At 41.0% G+C, this 23,245-nt stretch overlaps 1 long non-coding RNA gene across 1 annotated transcript in view; it reads left to right on the top strand.

Moving 5' to 3' along the window:
- LOC309490641 overlaps nucleotides 1-5,799 on the top strand; it is a 51,510-nt gene extending 45,711 nt beyond the window's left edge. The window contains exon 3 of the long non-coding RNA XR_014202801.1: nucleotides 5,565-5,799. This is a non-coding gene — a long non-coding RNA (uncharacterized lncRNA). The remainder of the gene's footprint in view (nucleotides 1-5,564) is intronic.
- Nucleotides 5,800-23,245: the final 17,446 nt, after the last annotated feature.

The raw sequence follows: 23,245 nt of genomic DNA, 5'->3' as shown, positions 1-23,245 counted from the left end.
AATGATGGTGTCAGATGAACTAAGTGGGGAACTCTCATCCTGGAAAGACTGATCCATTGGCAGTGGAAAGGAGGAAGCAGCAGCCTCAACGATGGGACTAAACGTGAGAACAATAGAAGGTTCCATCTTAACTAGTTTGATTGTGTCTTTATCCTTAACCACATCTGTTGATGTCAAGGTGAAGAATTCGTTATCAAAATCTTTGTCCATGTACATAACAGTAAAACTCCCTTGGAGTTGAAAATGATCCTGTGCAGCTGCCAAAAGTTCATCTACAGTGCTAGGGATGCCATCTGGAAGGGTTAACTTGTGAACTTTGGTCTCTTCAATGATAACGCGTAGTTGAGTGGGGGAAGACATCATCACCGCCTTGGGTAAGCACAACTTCAAGAGAAACAAAAGACAATGTCTCAATAAGACAAGATAAAATACTATTTTGAATTAATAAAAAATGAAAATAGTATTACAATACAAGGTGCATGTATATTAATTAAGGCATGCTATAAAGGATACATTAATAAACATTTGACAAGTTCAAATATGGAATAAAAGCGATAATGATTCCTGAAGTCACGCAACACAAGTTGGTTTCGAATTATTTGAAGTTGTACTTTACCTAGTTTGACAAACAGATGTAGTGTTTCAGAGAAACCATTCGATTGCCTTCCAATGCATAGGAAGCCAATGGGTATATGTCAGGGAGTTGTGACTGCGCAATGACTTTGACTGTGCCAGTCGACTCCAATTTGAAACATCTAAAATGCTCACAGTACCATGCACTTTGCAGTTTCACTACAAAAACTAAGCTGTCATGAACAACGATGATTTGAAGTATTTCAGCCAAGTCAGGCAACCCACCAGTGGAGCCATACACCAACATCATACCAACAGCATAACTGGTGCCTTGAAATTCCACCTTGTTAGTCAAATGAACAACGGTCTCTGCATGAAATTCCTGTGAAAAAAAATCACGTATGTTCTCATTTACAACCTCTAAAGGAACTCTTGACAACTTTGACACAGAGACAGCAGTTTTTTTTATCTCTGAACCACGGAGATGGTATGCAATCATGGACTGGTGTTTCTTGGCCATAGACTTCAAAATGTTACGGAAACAGCCAGTTTGTCTCACTACCTTCTTAAAGAAGCTGTGCTTAGCTTCAAACCTCATTGTCCATAAGGACACTAGTGGGCCAAATTGTTTAATGAGCTGTGGGTAATGCTCTACAAAATGGTGTTTTGGAATAAACTTCCGGTCTGGAAAAAGACCACGAAATCTATGTCTGTGCTCAGCAATTAGGCTATCAAGGTAACCAATGCTTTCATCTGTATGGTTAGGTGACATAACCAACTCAACAATAGCTTTGAGGGACATCAACAACTTCCATGCTTGCTCCTCTTCCGGTACTTTGGTACCAATCATAAGTGGAAGTAGTCTCAGTAAGCACCAATTTTCATGTGCATTACCACCAATGGTTCTACGAGAGACAAAGGTTGGTGGTATCCTTTGGGGACAATTTGTCCTATCTTTCCACTTATATGGGAAATGCTTGATGATTCTGTTTAGCTCTTCAAGAGAGAAATGCCTCTTCTTTATCAAGATATCTAAACACAATGCCAATTCTACAGGTACAATACCCTCAAGTAAATCGTGCAGTACATCAGGTGGGTAACCTGTTGTCACATGAAAATGATTCAATCTTTGAGTAATTGCACAATGCCTTTTAACTCCATGGCTATGGGTTTCACTAGCCAATGCTGCTTCAACATCCAACTGGTGTTGCTCTTTTGTTCTACCAGGGAATGCTCCTGACCTCACTTCAATTTTCAAAACGTAGGAACCATTGAAACTTTCAACAAACCCACCGACTGAGTGAGCCCCCAGGTTATCCGCAATCACAGAAAATACTGTGCCTTTTATGATTTTTCCCAAACAGGGCACAAAAATGCCATCCTCTTCAAAGGTTTTCAAATCCTTTAATAAGGGCTCAAGCACTCTGGGGTAGCCAAATTTCTGAACATCAACTGTCTTGCACAAAACAGCCAAGTAAATTGATGATAGCGTAGACCTTAATTCAGATGGAATATCAGCCAACACCCAGTAGACGCCTGTTACTTTGTGCTTCTTGCGGGAGGTTCCTAAAGGATTACATATTTCAAAGTCATCACAGTAGAGTAGAAGTGAAAGTCTTAACTCCTCTCCAGATAGAAATGTGTTATTCTTGAAGTGGGAACCATCACGAAAACTACTATACTGACATGAAGAACCACAGTGCCTTGCACTCTTCAAAACCTTCTCCTGAATAACACTATTGTTAAGAATTTCTGACAAGGATTGCAAAATTGGTACATATTGGAATGTACATCCCTCTTTTGCACAAAGAATATACTCCAACGGTTCAACAACAGAGAAATGCTCTTTTGTGTACTTATTTCTCTTGTGTGCTGTTCCAAGAGGACCCTCTTCACTCAAGGCTGCACTAAGAGGATTTAACTGGCAAATGCTATTTACCAAATCTGTGATTACCAATTCTTCAACAGAGCAGTTATGGGTTTTTAATGTGTTATGAACAATGTTTCTGATAACAGGTGCAGATGCTGAACAAGTGATAAATTGAAGCTCATCCACAATGTCATCGATACATCTACTAGGCACATTAAAGATGCAGTCCAATTTGAGTAATAAAGAACAAAGATGATCAACAATGACTTGAACTAAATCCTGACTCTCTGTGACAAGTGTTTCATCAGAAGTAACTTCACTGTCATCAATCAACGGACTACTATCTTCTGTTGCCTGACTTGTATACGTCTGTAAAACACTACGTTTAAAATCTTCAAGGCAGTGGGGATTGTGCTTCCTACTTCTATGTGAAGCAAAAGTTGAATATATATTACTACTGTAATCACAGTCATTAAAAACACATTGAACAGTTTCATGCTTTTTCAGATGAACTCCAAGGTGTTCAAAATATTGCCTCTCTGAGTGAAAATGACATGAATTACATACAAGACATGTAAATGAAACAACTTGCCCTAACTGTTCAGTTTGAGTATGCTCTCTAGACAAATGTGTGCGAAGCGCACCCCAACCTGTAAATGAGCAAGGACAATCTGAGTACAAGCAGGGTACTGACCGGCCTTGTCCGGTCTGTAGATGTATCAATCTATAATGCTTTAAGAGCTGTAAACGGTTTGAAGTTCTAAATCTGCATTTTTTGCATGGCCAACTCATATCATTGAAAGCCTACTCTTTTTTCCTTGATGACACCAGTGTTGAAAAACATAAATCTGTCCACTGTCTTGGCTCGTCCTAGTGTTAGGTAAGGTCCCCCTGTAAATAAACAGACACAATTTGTGATATTAAAACATTGATCAATGATATAAAAGTTACATCTTCTCACATTCTACAGTATGAATGAAACATACATTACGTTATTTTTTATATTTTTTTCATGAAATAGTTTGGAGCTCCATAATCAGCTGTCACCACACACGCAAACTATGTTGCACCAGTGCTATTGTGGTAAATTGAATTCATTCATTGAATACCCAAGTAGATCATAGAACCATTGCTACCAGGGGCATAGTCATCTTTTTTTATAAGGCTAAGAAATCAGATGCACTGCTAAACAACAACCTCTAATTTTTATTCTATATTTTTTTCCTTATGAAAATTGGTTGATTGTTTTATGTACTGCAAACATTTGTACATTGAATCATCACTGATTTTATACAATGTAAAAAACAAACAAAAACAGAATAAGGCATAACATATATTTCGCAAAGACTTTAGTTACTGTCGCTATGTCCGACAAGCTACGCCGTTCTCACGCAGTGAAAAATACATTGCGGAGCAGAGAGGAGACTGACAACACGCTGACAGACAGGACAGACCAGGTTACTTTTCGGTTACGTTTGATATTAAATAAACATATTAAACAAAGTCTCACCTTTCAAATTTGGTCATTTTTTAAAAGAAATTTAAACAATAAATACCGTTTTGTGGCTCTTTAATGTGTCGTGACAGATCGCCGTAGAGCATCAGTTAAAGTTGCTCGTGAACCGATCATCTCTTCCTTCTAGTTAATTTATAGCCTCAAATAAACATAAACGAACATAAGAAGGAATGTTGTTTTAACCACGGAAAGACGTCTGTACACTCCGTTTTTCAAGTTCAAATCCTCCCATGTAATCTACTAACTCTCCTGGCTGCTTTGTCGGACAAAATGGCGGATGGCGAAGTATGATTGGTCAGATCACCTGTCAATCAAGCTGCCTGCGAATGGTCATTACTCATCACGTTAGGCCTACTTTAGTGTTTTAAAAATACCACGAGATTGCTTGAAAAATACACAAACCATATATTTTCATAATCGTTATTGCCACTAACGATCTCTATGATCAACTTAGCGCAGTTTTAGAAACGCAGCCCTGCTTATTTTGAGACCTCATTTATGCACGATTTAGTGCGATTGAAAAAAATGTAGCTTTAACGTTATGTGTAAGTTAGACGTTCCTGAGCAATATTCAGTAAGAACATTCAAACTTTTCCATAACTTAGTCAACAGTATAATGTTACTTCAGCAGGAAAGCGGTTGACGTTAATTAATATTAAGGCCTAATTTTAGCTAGCTAGCAGTTACAACGGTAAAGATTTTCTAATAATTTCCAATCAGTTTGAAATTTTTACACGAAAAACAGTGCTTTGTGAATCTATAAAACTATTGAAAACGGTTCCGATTAAATATAACTAAATTAATGTAGGAAGTGATTGTGAATAGGGTTATAGCAGCTAATGTTCTATGGATAGGCCTAACCTACGCGCCTTACACTAATATGAGGTCATGTTATAAGATGAGCATTAATGTTTATTGAGTCAAATAAACAAGAATAATCAATCAAATCCACACAGACCCATGTTTTATTAAATGTAAAACAGAAAGACAAACTTACCTCAAACCATAGACTGTAAAATCCTCAAAGACGTCAAAAAGCAGCCACGCAGCAGCCCGCCAATTCGTCTCTGATCCAAAGTGCGCAGTTAGATTGTCTTGTCCAAACACGCATGTGCGGATTCAAACGCGCTATACTTTTCGATTAAAATTTACTTAAAATTACTATGTTTATGTGAAGTGACAATGAAACGTTTAAATATTACAAGCAAATATATAATAAGATTTACTCTTTACAACCAGTTAATTTATTACATGAATTAAATGCGTAGATATTTAAAATTTTACTTAGGAAATTCTAGTTCCCATTGAATTTTAATTTTATGAAGTAAAAATTATGATGGTTAATTTAATATATATTACTATACCAAAAAGTTCGTTTTTACAGTGCATAAGGGTGAATAATTAATGACAGAATTACAATTTTTGGATAAATTAAGTCTTTAATTTACTTGGAAATCAGTAAATTCAAGTCTTAATCTAACCAAAATAGTTTATTGTTTGAGTCACGAAAGTCTAAGATGGTTGAACTTTTTCCACCATAAACTTGCTGTATTTATAACACACAAATTGTATTAATTGTAATTGGTCTGGTTTTGTATTGTCTAGGGAACCAGCACTCCAGGATTTTTGAGAAAGTTGGATCTGCACAGCCTTTCCTGCTCTGTGAAACAACTATGCACTGAACTTTACTGTTAGCAACTGGACACAACTGATCCACTCATATCCTGCAACTGTTTTTCTTCTGCTGAATGTTGTTGACCCAAGCACTGCTGTACTGTTGCAAAGTGGAAGGTACTGAATCAACTTCACTGACACAGGACTTACATTCACTGACATGTACAGGACTTAGTATTACAGACCATTAGATAAGCAGCTTTCATATAATTCTGATGACAGAAATGCCTATTGTGCCTTCATCATTTATTTTAAAAGTTAACCTATGTTGTAAAGGGGCTTGTTCGTTAATAAAAAAAATAAGTTTGTTAAAACAACTGTTTGCATTTTGCCTTTATTTTTAACTTAACAATGAACAGAATTCCCCTATGATCCCAGACTAAGGTTACAATTTAACTCTCTGGATTGTTTTGAAATAAAGTTTTAAAAGAGTAATATAGAGTGATGTGTTTATTTCAAAGTGAATTTATTCTTTTCAGATTAAATTATTTGTCAGTTTATTTTACAGTTCTTTAAAGTAGGTATGCAGAACCCTAATAAGAAAAACTGGTAACTCCCTTAGTGTTGTTTTTATTTGTAAAAAAGTTTGTAAAAAAGGTAAATATTTGACGTGATTTCCATTTTTTTAAAGTGTTAGGTCAACACCAGAACAGTGTAGAATTTTAACTCTGCAAGTGTTTGCTACAAAGCTGCACCCAGCTCTGTAAAGCCTGGAACACACCAAGCCGAAGCCGACGAACTAGCGCTGATGAAAGCCGACTGTGTTGTTGCCTCACGTTGGGGTAAAAACTTGAACATACCGAGAGAACTACTGCCGACTGTCAGCTAGAAAGTGTGTTCTGCGCCTGCGTGTAAATGAGACAACTGTCTATTTTTGCAGATATATTCGTCTATATTCATCATTCAAATAAGGAAACAGACGCTGCCGGCAGCAAATACACAAACGTAAACAAAGCAGTGCGCACTTACCGTTTTGAATATCAAACCTGCCAAACACTTTCTTTATTCCACTTCTCTCGTGTTAATATTGAAATATTCACCAAGGAACACTCGGGTAAGATGACGTAACATTAGAACAGCCGAACTATCTGTACCGTTTTGACTTTGCTCGCTGTTTTGCTATTATTCTCGTGCACTGACTCGTTACAGCCAATCACAGTTCCCTCTTTCACCGACGGCCCGACGCCGATTCAACATGTCGAATCGGCCGTTACAAAGCCGACGAAAGACCAATTTCAGCCGACGGAGCGGAACACACCGAGAAGATTTAGTCGGCCGACGCACAGAAACTGCCCGACGGCCGACTGTCGGCTTGGTGTGTTCCAGGATTAACAGTGTTGTTGTTCTCTGCACTGTACGGCTTCGGGGGATAAACGTCTGAAACCAGGAGAAACTACATCAACCCAACTCTGCCACATAAAGAGTCAATGTTTTGAGCATGTCAATCATAGAATTAAGTATACGTTCACAAAAATAAACCGAGACTGTATCAACATACTTTTATTTACCCGCCTGTGATTGGCCCTTGTGATGCTTTGAGTTGTCCAGTGAAGTACGAGTTTATGGGTTTGGCCCATAGACTGTAAAAAAATATGGACGTAGTGTCCGTGACGTCACCCGTAGGTTTCTGAAGAGCATTTTTGAAGCCTAAAGTAGGCGGAGCCGGCCGTCGCCATCTTGGCCTCGCGTCACTCCCGGATAACAGAAAATAGGCAAACAGGCGGGGCGTGAGTGGAGCTGAGGAGCCGAAATCACCTAGCTCGACGTCATAGATATAAACACTGTTTTATATCTATGATATATCTATAAACACTGTTTATATCTATGGCTCGACGTGATCGAGTTAGCTGATGATGTAAAGCCAATTAAAAGTTCCTGGTTTTGCCCTTCGAAATATTATATTATAATATATAATATATATATAATATTTAAAAGACACGGCTACAAGTGAGACTGTGTATTGTGATTCTGTACTATTCTGCTAACGTTAGTTGAAAATGTATTATGCAGTAACTTAATATTACTCTGAGAGTGTGTGTGTGACAGTGATTTATGTGCACATGTCAGTCACTCTTTCTTATGGTCCGTCAGCGCGGCATCGCTCGTCAAGTTCGTAGAGAGCTTATTCAGTCCATTTTAAATTCTGATTTTGGCCGCCTCTCAAATGGGTTATAGATATATTGCCTATGAAGTTCAAGTAAATGCGCTAGAAAATCCGCGCTCATTCATGGATGTGGATTTATAGCATGGATGGAGAAAGCGCCGACGCCTGCATGATTTCATCTGACGGTACATAAGCATATTATAATCTATATCTGTTCCGTGAGAGCAGAACGAACGAGCCTTTATTGACGTTTTTAAATCTGAAAACTCCAAAAAGCAACGAAATTGTCAGACATCCATTAGTGCATGTTCACAGAGGAAAACTGAAATACAGCGCTGGTTGTTCTCTCGAACGATACTCGACGACAACAATCCTAAGTCGTGGGCGAAGTTAACGTTACTTAATGGGTGTATTCAATTGTATGAAATAATCCCGAAAAAAAAGCACAAACACTGCAGAGAAAGCAAGTTCAACAGCTAACACTTGCTGAGGTGAAGTGACGGCTAGTAACAACAGACAAGCGGCTAGCATTGACATCAGCGACAACCCACCTGTCACTCAAGTGGCCACACCCTTAATTATGCAGAACTTTAAATATTAATCAACTAAACGGATGAGTTATAAAAAAAATCACCCCCCTCACAGTTGTCATGAAGGGCAAAAATAGCTGTATAGACCAAAGCCACATACAGACACCAGGCTGTAAACACGTTTTTTTCTGCTGTAAAATTTGGCATTTTAACATGGGGGAGATACAGATTTGACTCACTTTTGACATCAGCCTCAAGCGGCCAGTCAACGAATTGCAGTTTAACTCACTTCCGTGTTGGTTTCAAGAGAGAGACGGGGAGGTTGCTGCTTGGTTTGGCCTATAAAAACAGGCAATCAGAAGATCCCCCTATCCCTTTGAAAATTAGCATAGGGCAGTGAATAAATACCTCTGTATCGCACTGAAATTTACAAATTTACGTTATTTCGTCACTGTTGTGATCTCGCATCATTATGCATGAACCAGCAAAGTCCGCGCCTAAGAAGGGCTCAAAGAAGGCTGTCACCAAAACCGCGGTAAGGGAGGAAAGAAACGCAGAGAGGAGAGCTACGCTATTTATGTCTACAAAGTCCTGAAGCAGGTTCATCCTGATACCGCCATCTCTTCCAAGCCCAGCAGGCACAAGATATAGACTACAACGTCGGTCAGACGTTGGATTTTGGTTGAAAATGAAAGTCGGGCTGACATCTAAATCCACTGTTTGTTTGACGTCAAGCTCCAACATTGGGCAGTTGTTGAATTTTGGTTGGTAGCTTTCTTAAAAAAGCAAAAGATCGCATGCATGTTTTCTTAATATGATCATTAAAAACCAATAGACTGATAAAAATATATCATCAGTCAATATGCAAAGTGCGGGACAAGGGGTGAAAATGCTGTGCGGTACAACGCAAAGCGGGACGGGTGGTCATCCTACCCTCATTACATCTTAAATAAAAACATAGTCGATTTTATAGAGCTAATCAGTATTATTGATTATAATCAGTAAGTATTCAGGATAACGTTAAAGTGTTCAAATATTGGTAATGCTAACTAGCACTCAGTTTTGATTAGAATACATCATGGCCGGTCACATACGATCTAGCCGCAGAAGATCAAAAATGTCAACGCATCCAAAGCTCAAGGGTGCTTCTTGATATTCAAATTGATGTTTCCTCGCTCCTCCATCCTATGACCCGGAAACCGACCGATCTCAATTCTCTAAATGCATCGCGAGGAGGCGAGGAACGAGTGAGGAGGCTTCCAGAGGAATGATAAGCAAGGATACACAGTTGTCTCCTATGTCTTTCTTGGCAAGAAACCAGATGCACTTATAAATTCTCCTCCCTCTTCACATCGGTCACAATAATTTTAATTTATGATTTACCTTTGCAGTTTAAATAAATCATACATCACACATAGTATATCAACAGGGCATCTTGCTTTATCTTTTATTATTTATTAATTTCTTAAATAACTGAACTTTAACAACATAAGGGCAGATCCTTTGAGCCCAGCTCCCAGCATCCTACAGGGGATGGAGCTGAGAGGCGAGGAAAGGAAACGAGGATGCACAGATCACATTTCAAAGACAGCTCGATCATGCAGGTTTGCAGTGCACAACATCAGGAAGATCAGGCCTTTCCTAACTGAGCATGCAACACAACTTCTTGTCTAGGCCCTGGTCATCTCTAGGCTTGACTACTGCAATGCTCTTCTGGCTGGACTTCCATCATGTGCAACTAAACCTCTACAGATGATCCAGAACGCTGCAGCTCGTCTTGTCTTCAACGAGCCCAAGAGGGCCCACGTCACTCCTCTGTTCATCTCACTGCACTGGCTACCTCTCGCTGCTCGCATCAAGTTCAAGGCGTTGACGCTTGCTTACAGATCTATCACAGGCTCAGCTCCCTCCTACTTTCACTCACTCCTACGAGTCTACATCCCTACCAGAAGCCGATCGGTCAACAAGCGACGGCTCGTGGTTCCATCACAGAGAGCCACAAAATCACTTTCCAGAACATTCTCATTCACAGTTCCATGCTGGTGGAACGCTCTCCCCACCCTCATCCGGAATGCAGAATCCCTGACAACATTCAAAAGACAGCTGAAAACTGATCTCTTCTGTGAGCACTTAACCTCATAAAAAAAAATTTCCTTTTCCTTTATATCCTCACTTATCGGGCTTATGCTACTCTGAACAATGCCTGATTTTGAGCACTTCTTGCTTTGATTTTTGCCTCTAATTTATTCCTAATTTGTACGTCGCTTTGGACAAAAGCGTCTGCTAAATGACTAAATGTAAATGTAAATGTGCACAAATAAGAAATGAGAAGCAGCCCATTTCAGATCTGACATTTCAGCATAAGCATACACAGCAAAATCCCCAGAGTTAAATTAACACTACTCAGTGTTTATGAGTCCACACAGAGTGTTATAAGTAACACTAAAGCAGTGTTAAAGTTAATGAGATAATTAAGTGATTAATTGTGTGATGATTGACCATTGAAGACATCTGGTCTGGAAGTGGTCACCATTATGTTGATTGGTGTTTAGTTTAGTTGGCCTCTTGACCCTTACTTTTCTAACTTTAGATTTTGTTTGGCTGCTGTAATTCAGTTATAACAGTCAGATGAACAAAGAGAAGGTGATCTGATGGTGTTGGTTATGTTTTAACATAATCATAAGTTGGCCTAAACTCACTGAGAGTAAAATTTCTGAGTTAAGTTTACCTTATAGATTATAGCAGCACTGTCCTTCTGTTAATCGAACAGTCCCAGAAGTGAAAAGAAAATGGTTTGACATGAAGCTTGACCCATCATCATCGAGCATATCTACATGCGATGAACACATCATTAGGATAATTGGCGAAACCTCTCTGTCGGGTATAATTCCCGATGGTGACAGTGATGAAACCCCTTTGCAGGAAAGCACTTCAGCACAATCTGATGGTAAGGCTACATTTAATTTTTTTGGGGGGCCAGCTGACATGGTAAAAAATATATATATATAATTTTAGAGGAAATACACAAAGCAGTTTACATTTGAGCAGATTTTACTTTTTTGTAAAGACAAATACCAACTGTGTCCGCCCATGAGACCACTGAAGCAGCAACTGGATCCATTCATCTTACGGCCTCTGAACCGGTATATCCAGCAGCATCCCGCAGTGTTGCCTCTGCACAGGAGACGGCTTTAAGTCAGGAAGTGCTGGATAAGCAAGACAAAATTTGTCAAGCTGTGCTGGCAATAAATTACACATTAAAAGAAATAAAGGTAAGCCTACAAGAAATATGTGATGTTATTAAACATAAGAAATAAAGTTTACTGAAACTATTTTGTGCGCTTGCTTTTTAATGCATACATACTCTTAAAAATGTAGAATTAGTTCCTGTCGCTTTGCAATTGCAGCAAGAGGTATGTCTATGTGTCGGATAGCCAACCTTGGAGGCACCATACCATGATCAGGTCTAATTATATCCTCTGGGTCTGGCAGACCATGTTCCATGGCAATGTTGTGTAGAACGGAGCAGGCCAATATTATTTTGCAAACCTTTTCTGGTCTGTATAACAGTGTACCACCTGATGTGTCCAAACACCACCAACACCCCTTTAAGATACTGTTTGTGCGTTCAATAACTGACCAAGATTTTGCGTGTGCTTCATTGTATGCCATCTCCTGCCGGCTTTGGGGATTTATCAATGGGTCATAAGCCATGGTGTCAGGGGATAACCATTGTGTAGATGGTTACCACCCAATCACCTGAGTGTAGGGGAGGGGAGGGAAAGTGTCAAATATTTGTCAAATGTTGTGAATAAATAAAATTGTACATACCAATTAGCCATCCATCTGTAACTGCACCACTGTCCAAATGTCTAGCAACTGAGCTGCTCCGAAGAATGAAACTATCATGAGTACCACCCGGCCAGCGGGCCACTACATTAAAGGGATACTTCAGGATTTAGCGTTAAGCTTTGTATTAGTAGAAAACCTGTAGTATTTTCGAATTACCACCCTCATATCTCCCTGAGACGAGAGATTTATGTATTTTTTGTCTGGAAAAAATCCTCTGATGACGCAAAAATCGTCCTTTTGCATCATCGGAGGATTTTCTGGCCAGAGGCTAAAGACTACAGCCAGTAGTAGGAGCTGTTCCGCATGTGTTCAGCCCGCCCATAGAGGGTGGGATCTCACTCACAGAATGTACACACAGTGTCAGCTTTGGAAGCTAAGCTAGCAGGCTCTTGTTCTGTGGAGAAAACTGAGTAGTAGGAGAAAGCTGAATAGTAGCGGTTACCATCCTCCTTTTCCCGGACTTGTCCGGCGGGCGAGATCGTTCAAAATGTCCGGGGTTCAGCTTTTGCGTTCTGCGGTCGCCATTCATTGTTTACATGCACACCTCTTGTTTCAGTCTAACTGAATTCATTCCGATTGGTGAATCTGAATGTAGTGTTTACATGAACGCTAAACAAGTGATCGGTTGATGTGCGTTTTAACATTGCTAAGAAAATTCCCGCTCCTCCGTGAGAGATGCGAAACCGGCGCGTCTCAGTAATGACGCCACCGGCCTCGCGCCGTTCTCCCGCGGCCATCAGCCTGGTCCTGCTCGCCACAGTAAACATGATGAATGGCGACTGTAGAACGCAAAAGCCAAATCCCGGACATTTTGGGCGATCTCGAAATCACGGGCAAACTCGTCACGGAGACTTATTAGTAGCACTAGTAGCCTAACCTTGTTGTTTTCAACTACGCTCTCTAACCGGTAGGCGTGGCTTGGGAGTGGCCTCCTAGGGCAGCGAAGCAAGTGCATTCTGGGAGTTGTTTTCTTTCATCCACATAAGCCAAAAATACATTTTCTGGCTTTTCTCAGGCTAGAAAGCTCCGAATTCAAAAATTTCTTCACATTTCTTCTACATAAATGACCTATTTTAAATACACATTCATCTTTCCAGAGATGAAGTATCCCTTTAAGTAGTGCACATTTAGCGTCACAAATTAGTTGTGCATTGATATAATGATAGTTTTTCCTATTCAGAAATGGAAATGCATCATGTGATGGTGCCTTGATGTGAATGTGTGTGCAATCAATTGCTCCTATTACGTTTGGCATGTTTTTCATCATTCTTGGCAAGTAAGTCTGCGCGGTCTCAATACGCTGAAATCTAGAAAAAGCGCTATATCAGCCATTGTAAATGTTTCTTGTTATGCCTGATTTTGGCCATTTTATAGGAAACAATTTCCGTAACAATTAAGGGGCTATTAGTTTGCCCAGCCCTATTGAAAGCAATTAATTATTTGATTAAAGTGTTCCGTTTGCAGATGCCATTACTGGCTCTCATAATAAAAGTAAAAAGAAAAACCGTATCTAATTACTATATATATAATATTTTTTCAAAATGCTGTGAAAATATGTACCCGATTAAGGTGAATTAAAATGCAGCTTATTAATGAGCAAAATGTTCGGATGTTAAACGCACTATTTACGCGTGGCTGGGAGCAGGTGTAGATTTCTTTCGTACCAACTAACATTTGGAAAATACAAACATTTTAATGAATCCGAAAATTTATGCCAGAACCACTTTACACACGATTTACACAAAAATTAGTTCTGCTCGTGTTTCATGAATGAGACCCAATGACGGTAACATTCGATGGACCGTTTTTGAGTATGAATGTGTCATTTTGAGTAGAAAAGGAAGTCCAGATATAGCCCAAAGTAGCAAATTACTAAACCTAATAACAAAATCAATAATAAAGCAATGTAAATACAGCAGGAAAACAGCAACAAAAAAATCAACCTTATTAATTATTCTAGTCCCAGTGCCTGATGGGAACAACAGTATCAGAAAAGTAGTAGTTATACTTAAATTTATGATGTTGACATTAATGCTTTAATATCTACACGCTTGAATTGTGTAATAATATAGAATTTACTTTGTTTTTTTTTGTTTTTTTATTCTTGCCTGATCTAACTTTTTAATGTAGAAATGGCATGTTTTTTTCTGTAGTATTCATTTCTATCATCAACCCATGTGTGTTTTCTATGTTCCTTGTTAGGTGGTTGTTTCTTCAGTGAAGGCAGTTATGTTTTCCTTAGACTCATCATTGAATATTTAATTACTGTGGATCCTGTTCTCTTGTGTCTCAGTTCCTGACGTGACTCTTTGCAAGCCCTCCATGGAAATCTCGCTGACCGGAGAGGGTGTGGTGCAGTTGTTAGTCAAAAACTCTGAGCAAAACAGGAAAAAACTGACCAGTAGAGCATAACACCCAGTGATGGAATTTCCTGCAATAAGGATATGACATGATTACGAGAAATAACACAGCAAAAACTCCCGTGTTAAATGAACTCTCCTGGGTACGTTCAGCTTCTCTCTTTTCTGTCTCTTTCTTTTCGTGTGAACTGAGTAGGCTACACATGCTTACATTCACAAATATAATCTTTATTTCTATTAAATTTTCTAAAATATTTATATGTCACACACACCTACCTGCCTTTTGATGTAAATAAAAGAGTGGTAAATGTTACGGACATATTAGCATGGTACCATTCAGCCAATTATTGATTTTTATCTCCACTTCCCTTTCATCCAAAGAGATGGAACTATTTGCACTGTATTTATCAATGGGAAATACATCATGCTAAAATAATATACAGTGGCTTACAAATGCACAGTGGCTCATATTAATGGGGTTGCTTTAATATTATATTAAATATAATTATATATTATATTAAATAATATATATATAAGCAAATATGTTAAGTTCCCTTTCGTTGTCACTTCGAATATGTCGGATGACGACGAATGGGGTCTCGCTTAGAAAGCCTATCATCTTCGAGTATATAAAATGAGCCAATGGCAAAGAAATGCCATGGGTCTGCGGAATTTGCATAGCGTAACTCCGCCCCACCCTGGGGGTATATAAGGAAGTGCGCTGGCAACATGCAGATATGTTTTCGCTTCGGAGCCAAGTTTAGCACTTCACTCCACAGCCAAATTCCTGAGTATCATCTCTATTCTCTTCGAGACGAGCCTTTCTCCAGGTGTTGGTGTGACAGCGAGTTCCAGCGAGTTCCAGCGAGTGCACATTCCCTGCTTACCTGTGCAGTGATTTGCCAGAGTTTGTGTGTTCATCTCCCTGGTCGCTTCAACACTTGTGGAGAAATTTCCTTTCTAAAAGAGCTTGCACGCGGCACGTCTTTTTAAAGATGCCTCACCCGTGCACTTCTGGTTGCGGTCTATACATTTCTGACTCTGATGGGCACAATCGCTGTCTTGTGTGTTGGGCATTGATCATGCTAAGGCAGCGTTTGTGGATGAGTCATGTTCCCATTGCGGGAACATGCCCATCGCACGGTTGCGATCGAGACTCAGTGACCTTCATGGTAGAGTCCCCTCATCCGCACCCTGATCTACGAGCTCCACAAGAGCTGGTAATTTGGCTGGCGGCCAGGGTGATCTGAGGGTTAAGGTGTGGCATAAAGCGCCGACTATTCCACGCTCCACACCGCCCTCTAGCACTGTGCAACCCGTGAGTGTTCCGAATGAGCCCGCAGTACAGTCCTCTGACTTGCCGCGGGTCTCATTCGGCGCTCCAGAGGAAGATTTGATGTTGATCGCTGATGTCGATCACAAGGTGGGCAGGTGTCCTTAGGAAGTGACGATTCGGCAGTGCTGCCACCTTCGGGTGCTCCAGCATTGCCCGAGTCGGATTCCGAGCTGACGGCCATGCTTTCCTGGGCAGCCGCGGCCATTGGTCTTGAGTGGTCCCCGCCACCTGGTCCAGTGCGCTCGTGGTTGGACGATTGGTTTTTGCGGGCAGCCGCTGATGGCCCGGACGTGCATGAGGAGGTCACGAGGTCCTGGAAGGCACCCTTGTCTTCCTGCGATCGCTCGGTGCCTCCTCCGCCTTTCCTCCTCTCGACCAGGCAGCTGCCAAAGGGTACACTGGGGTTCCCCAGGTTGAACGCTCTGTTGCCATGCAACTATGTCCTCAGAGTGCTTCTTCCCGCGGCGACCCTAAGCACCCCTCCAAGGCCTGTAGGTTCTCCTCCACGCTTGTGGCGAAGGCCTATAGAGCTGCGGGGCAGGCAGCCTCCTCACTGCATGCCATGGCGACACTCCAGGTCTACCAGGCCCAGATGTTGCGTGACATGCACGAGCGGAGGACTGACCCAGGGCTCTTCGATGAGCTGCGTGCCGCCACCGACCTTGCTCTCCGAGCGACGAAGGTGACCGCACGCTCCCTGGGTCAGGTGATGTCCACTTGTGTGGTCCAGGAGAGACACCTGTGGCTTAACCTGGCTGATATGCGGGAGGTTGAGCGAAACCGTTTCCTCGACACCCCCATATCGCAGGCTGGCCTCTTCGGCGGGGCAGTTGAGGACTTTGCCCAGCAGTTCTCGGCTGCCCAGAAGCAGACGAGGCTCTAAAACATGTCCTGCCCCGACGGCCCGCTGCTGCCTCCACCCAGCCGTCGGCACAGGCGCCTCAGTCTGCTTCTGATGCGGTCCACTCCCTCCCGCACGGTCCCAGCAGCAGCCTCCACCCTACGCGATTCAGTTCGCACGATCTCCTCCCCGCTTCGCGGGAGTCCGCTTTACTATGGTCGGAGGCAATGCCCCTGTCATGAGAGCGGAGGTTGCCACCCTACTGGCGAAGGGTGCGATCGAGATTGTCCCTCCAGCCGAAATGAAGTCCGGCTTCTACAGCCCCTACTTCATTGTACCGAAGAAAACTGGTGGGTTACGACCTTCACAGGATGCCGTTCAAGATGCTCACGGCCAAACGTCTTTTCGAATGCGTGCGGCCGCAGGATTGGTTTGCAGCGATCGACCTGAAGGACGCCTACTTCCATGTCTCCATTCTTCCTCGACACAGACCGTTTCTTCGGTTTGCTTTCGAGGGGCAGGCATACCAGTATGCGGTTCTCCCTTTCGGGCTAGCCCTGTCTCCTCGCGTCTTCACGAAAGTCGTCGAGGCAGCCCTTGTTCCCCTACGGGAACAGGGGGTTCGCATCCTGAACTATATCAACGACTGGCTGATCCTAGCTCCCTCTCGAGACCAGGTTTGCGAACACAGGGACTTAGTGCTCCGGCACCTAGCTCGTCTGGGCCTTCGAGTCAACTGGGAGAAGAGCAAACTCTGCCCCATGCAGAGGATCTCTTTTCTCGGTATGGATATCGACTCGGTCGCCATGTGCGCACAGCTTACGAGCGAGCGCGCGCAGTCTCTGCTGACTTGCCTTCACCAATTCGAGGGCAAGAGTGCGGTCCCACTGAAACTTTTTCAGAGGCTCCTGGGGCATATGGCATCCGCAGCCGCAGTAACGCCACTCGGATTGCTTCATATGAGACCGCTTCAGCTTTGGCTTTGCGATCGAGTCCCGAGGTGGGCATGGCAACACGGCACGCTCCGAGTCCCAGTGACTCTGACCTGCCGTCAGACCTTCACCCCGTGGACGAACCTCAGTTTTCTTCGGGCCGGAGTGCCCTTAGAACGAGTTTCCAGGCATGTTGTTGTATCAACAGATGCCTCCACCACGGGCTGGGGCACCATGTGCAATGGGCATGCTTCCGCGGGCTCCTGGACAGGACCCCAGCGCCTTTGGCATGTCAATTGCCTCGAGTTGCTGGCTGTACGTCTCGCCCTGCACCGCTTTTGTGCGTTGCTCAGGGGTCGACACGTACTAGTCCGATCAGACAATACCGCGATAGTAGCGTACATCAATCATCAAGGTGGTTTACGCTCCCGCCGTATATCGCAACTCGCTCGCCACCTCCTCATTTGGAGTCAGAAGCATCTGAGATCGCTTCGAGCCATCTATATCCCGGGAGACCTGAACCAGGTGGCCGACGAGCTGTCTCGGCTTCAGCCTCTCGCTGGAGAATGGAGACTCCATCCCCAGACGATCCAGCTGATTTGGGATCAGTTCGGGGTCGCACAGGTAGATCTGTTTGCCTCCCACGACTCGTCCCACTGCGACCTGTATTATTCCCTGACCAAGGGCACGCTCGGCACGGATGCACTGGCGCACAGCTGGCCTACGCAAGTATGCGTTTCCCCCAGTGAGCCTCCTTGCGCAGACTTTGCGCAAGATCAGGGAGGATGAGGAGCAGGTCATTTTGGTTGCCCCGTATTGGCACAACCGCACCTGGTTCCCAGAACTAGTACTCCTCGTGACAGCACCTCCTTGGCCTATTCCTCTGAGGAAGGACCTGCTTTCTCAGGGACGGGGCACCCTATGGCACCCTCATCCCGATCTTTGGAACCTCCACGTGTGGCTCCTGGAAGGGACGAGGCAAGTTTGAGTACCCTACCACCAGCGGTGGTGGCTACCATCACTTCCGCTAGAGCATTGTCAATGAGACATGCCTATGCGTTGAAGTGGAACCTCTTCGTCAACTGGTGTTCTTCTAAAAATCAAGAACCCACGAAATGCCCGATCAGTGTAGTGCTTTCCTTCCTGCAAGAAGGGTTGGAGCGTAGGCTGTCTCCCTCCACCATGAAAGTGTATGTTGCCGCCATTGCCGCACATCATGACGCAGTTGATGGTAAGTCTCTGGGAAAGCACGACCTGATCATCAGGTTCCTGAGGGGAGTTAGAGTTGAAAAATTCTGAGTAAGAAGAAGAATAAGAATAACTAGAATGTACATTTCCTGAAGAAAATGTGAAGTGGTGCTTGCAGTGGCAAAACTCGCCACTGGGCAGATGCTAACACAATTAACATGTTGTGATACCATGATATACCACATTTTAACATTATTCACCACGATGTACCATGTTTCTAAGATGATTTACTACGATTTAACACATTGCTAGCCTGGTTTACTATGATTAACATGTTGTTAGAATGATGCTAGCATGATTAGCATGTTGTTAACATGCTTTTAACAAGATGTTAACATGATTAGCATGTTGCTAGCATGTTTTTAGCTAGATGCTAACATGATTAGCATGTTGCTAGCATTATGCTAGCTTGATTAACATGTTAGCATAATGCTAGCTTGATTAGCATGTTGCTAGCTTGATTAGCATGTTGCTAGCATGTTTTTAGCAAGATGCTGTTGCCAGGTGGTTGCTAGGGTTTTCCGGGTGGTTGCTAGGCAGTTGCTAGGGTATTCTTGGTGGTTGCTAGGCAGTTGCTAGGGTATTCTTGGTGGTTGCTAGGGCGTTGCTAGGTGGTTGCTAGGGTGTTCTGGGTGGTTGCTATGGTGTTGCTAGGCAGTTGCTAGGGTATTCTTGGTGGTTGCTAGGGTGTTCTGGGTGGTTGCGATGGGGTTGCTAGGCAGTTGCTATGGTATTCTGGGTGGATGCTAGGGCGTTGCTATGCAGTTGCTAGGGTGTTCTGGGTGGTTGCTAGGCAGTTGCTAGGTGTTCTGGGTGGTTACTAGGCAGTTGCTAGGTGTTCTGGGTGGTTGCTAGGCAGTTGCTAGGGTGTTCTGGGTGGTTGCTAGAGTTTTTTGGTGGTTACTAGAGCATTTCTAGATGTTGCTAGGGTGTTCAGGGTGGTTGCTAAAGTATTTTTGGTAGTTGCTATGGTGTTACAAGGTGGTTGGTAGTTGTCAAATATGGTTACTATGGAGTTTTTATAGAGTTCTTAAAATCTTTAATAACAAGTGCCTTCAGTATGGCCGAACAGGCACAAGCATGGAGCGATATCGCAAGGCCACGAGAGTAAAATTGCTTTAAAAAATTTTTTACATTTTTTTTTGTTTTAGGGTGGTTGCTAGGGAGCTCTTAGTGGTTGCTAGGGTGCTGTAACTGGTTGCTAGGGTGTGGCTATGTAGATTTTAGGCCATTACTTATTGGCTGCTTGATAATATAAATCCTCTGAGGGAGAGAGAGGGGGAGAGACGCAGGGGTGTCAGGCCCTTTGGAGTCTGTGTGTGTGAAAATGGCAGTTGGGATTCAAATGTTTTTAGAACTCCCAATGTAAAGTCGTACACCAGATCGCTTAGCACACCTCTCCTCAATGAGCCGGTCGATTTGACACTTCACTCAGGGGTCTGTGACAAACGGTGCGGGGCGAGTTTCGCACCAAACTTATTAAATAATAAGTATGAGCAATAACAATAGTGATGCCTTGCTTTCAGCAAGCACCACTAAAAAGTATGCAAGAGAACACTAATGATGCCTTGCCTTTGGCAAGCACCATTAATAAGTATGAGCAATAACAATAGTGATGCCTTGCTTTCAGCAAGCACCACTAATAACTAGAATGTACATTTCCTGAAGAAAATGTGAAGTGGTGCTTGCAGTGGCAAAACTCTCCACTTGGCAGATGCTAACACAATTAACATGTTGTGATACCATGATATACCACGTTTTAGCATTATTTACCACGATTTACCATGTTTCTAAAATGATTTACTACGATTTACCACATTCCAGCATGATTTACTATGATTAACATGTTGTTAGAATGATGTTAGCATGATTAGCATTTTGGTAGCATGATGCTAGCATGATTAGCATTTTGCTGGCATGCTTTTAACAAGATGTTAGCATGATTAGCAGTTTGCTAGCATGTTTTTAGCTAGATGCTAACATGATTAGCATGTTGTTAGCATTATGCTAGCTTGATTTAACATGATGTTAGCATAATGCTAGCATGATTAGCATTTTGCTAGCTCGATTAGCATGATGTTAGCATGATGCTAGCTTGATTAGCATGTTGGTAGCATGATGCTAGCATTATTAGCATTTTGCTAGCATTGTTTTAACAAGATGTTAGCATTATTAACATTTTGCTAGCATGTTTTTAGCTATATGCTAACATGATTAGCATGTTGTTAGCATTATGCTAGCTTGATTAACAAGTTGTTAACATGATGATAGCTTAATTATCATGTTGCTAGCATGATGCTAGCTTGATTAGCATGTTGCTAGCATGATGCTAGCATGATTAGCATGTTGCTAGCATCATGCTAGCTTGATTAGCATGTTGCTAGCATCATGCTAGCTTGATTAACATGATGTTAGCATGATTAGCATGTTACTAGCATGTTTTTAGCAAGATGCTGTGGCCAGGTGGTTGCTAGGGTTTTCTGGGTTAGGGTTAGATACTACAACACTTATTTTGTATAAATATCGTTTTGCATATTTTTTATGATTATTATTTATGAAAAATATTCTAAAACTTCACTGTAATTCACTGTTTCATTGCCTAATTCAGTTCACACATCACTGCTGTCCTGAAGGTTATGCTACAACACTTATTTTGGGAAAAAAAAAAATATTTTAAATTGTATACAATTGTAATGTAAATGTATAATTTTTATGATTTTTATGAAAAATATTCAATAACTTTACTGTAATTCACTGTATTGTTGACAAATTCAGTTCACTCATCACTGCTGTCCTGAAGGTTATACTACAACACTTATTTTGGAAAAAAAAAATATTTTAAGTTGTATATACAATTGTAAATTTATGATTTTTTTATGATTTTAATGAAAATATTCAATAACTTCACTGTAATTCACTGTATTGTTGCCAAATTTAGTTCACACATCACTGCTATCCTGCTGGTTATACTACAACACTTATTTTGGTAAAATATATATTTTAAATTGTATATACAATTGTAAATATATAATTTTTATGATTTTTATGAAACATATTCAATAACTTTACTGTAATTCAATGTATTTTTTGCCAAATTTAGTTCACACATCACTGCCGTCCTGATGGTTAGACTACAACACTTATTTTGGTCAAATATATATTGTAAATTGTATATACAATTGTACTGTAAATGTATAATTTTTATGATTTTTATGAAAATATTCAATAACTTCACTGTAATTCACTGTATTGTTGCCAAATTCAGTTCACACATCACTGCTGTCCTGAATGTTATACTGCAACACTTATTTTGTGAAAATATATATTTTAAAATTTATATACAATTGTAAATATATAATTTTTATGAAAAATATTCAAAAACTTCACTGTAATTCACTGTATTGTTGCCAAATTCAGTTCACACATCACTGCTCTCTTGAAGGTTATACTACAACACTTATTTTGGGGAAAAAATATTTTAAATTGTATATACAATTGTACATTTGTGATTTTTTTATGATTTTTATGAAAAATATTCAATAACTTCACTGTAATTCACTGTATTGTTGCCAACTTTAGTTCACACATCATGATGTCCTGAAGGTTATACTACAACACTTATTTTGGTAAAATATATATTTTAAATTGTATATACAATTGTAAATATATAATTTTTATGATTTTTATGAAACATATTCAATAACTTTACTGTAATTCAATGTATTTTTTGCCAAATTTAGTTCACACATCACTGCCGTCCTGATGGTTAGACTACAACACTTATTTTGGTAAAATATATATTGTAAATTGTATATACAATTGTACTGTAAATGTATAATTTTTATGAAAAATATTCAATAACCTCACTGTAATTTACTGTATTGTTGCCACATTCAGTTCACACATCACTGCTGTCCTGGTGGTTATAGTACAACACTTATTTTGGTAAAATTTATATTTTAAATTGTAAAGGTGAAGGTGAAGTTATTGAATATTTTCATAAAAATCATAAAAAAATCACAAATGTACAATTGTATATACAACTTAAAATATATTTTCCCCAAAATAAGTGTTGTAGTATAACCATCAGGACATCAGTGATGTGTGAACTGAATTTGGCAACAATACAGTGAATTACAGTGAAGTTTTTGAATATTTTTCATAAATAATAATCATATAAAATATGCAAAACGACATTTATACAAAATAAGTGTTGTAGTATAACCATCAGGACAGCAGTGATGTGTGAACTGAATTTGATGACACTATAGTGAGTGACAGTGAAGTTATTGACTGTTTTCGTAGTAACTCTTTTCGGGTTTTGCACTTTTCAGACGGTCCCTTCGGATCTGTCTCGCTGCCGCCTGCGCATAGAGATCAATGTATTTTGTCCACTGCGAGGGAAAGCT

This window comes from Leuciscus leuciscus (assembly GCF_965113295.1).
Source record: "Leuciscus leuciscus genome assembly, chromosome: 25".
Classification (NCBI taxonomy): Eukaryota; Metazoa; Chordata; class Actinopteri; order Cypriniformes; family Leuciscidae; genus Leuciscus; species Leuciscus leuciscus.
Note: the sequence above shows the minus strand (reverse complement) of the source record. Positions and strands in the feature narration are given on the sequence as shown.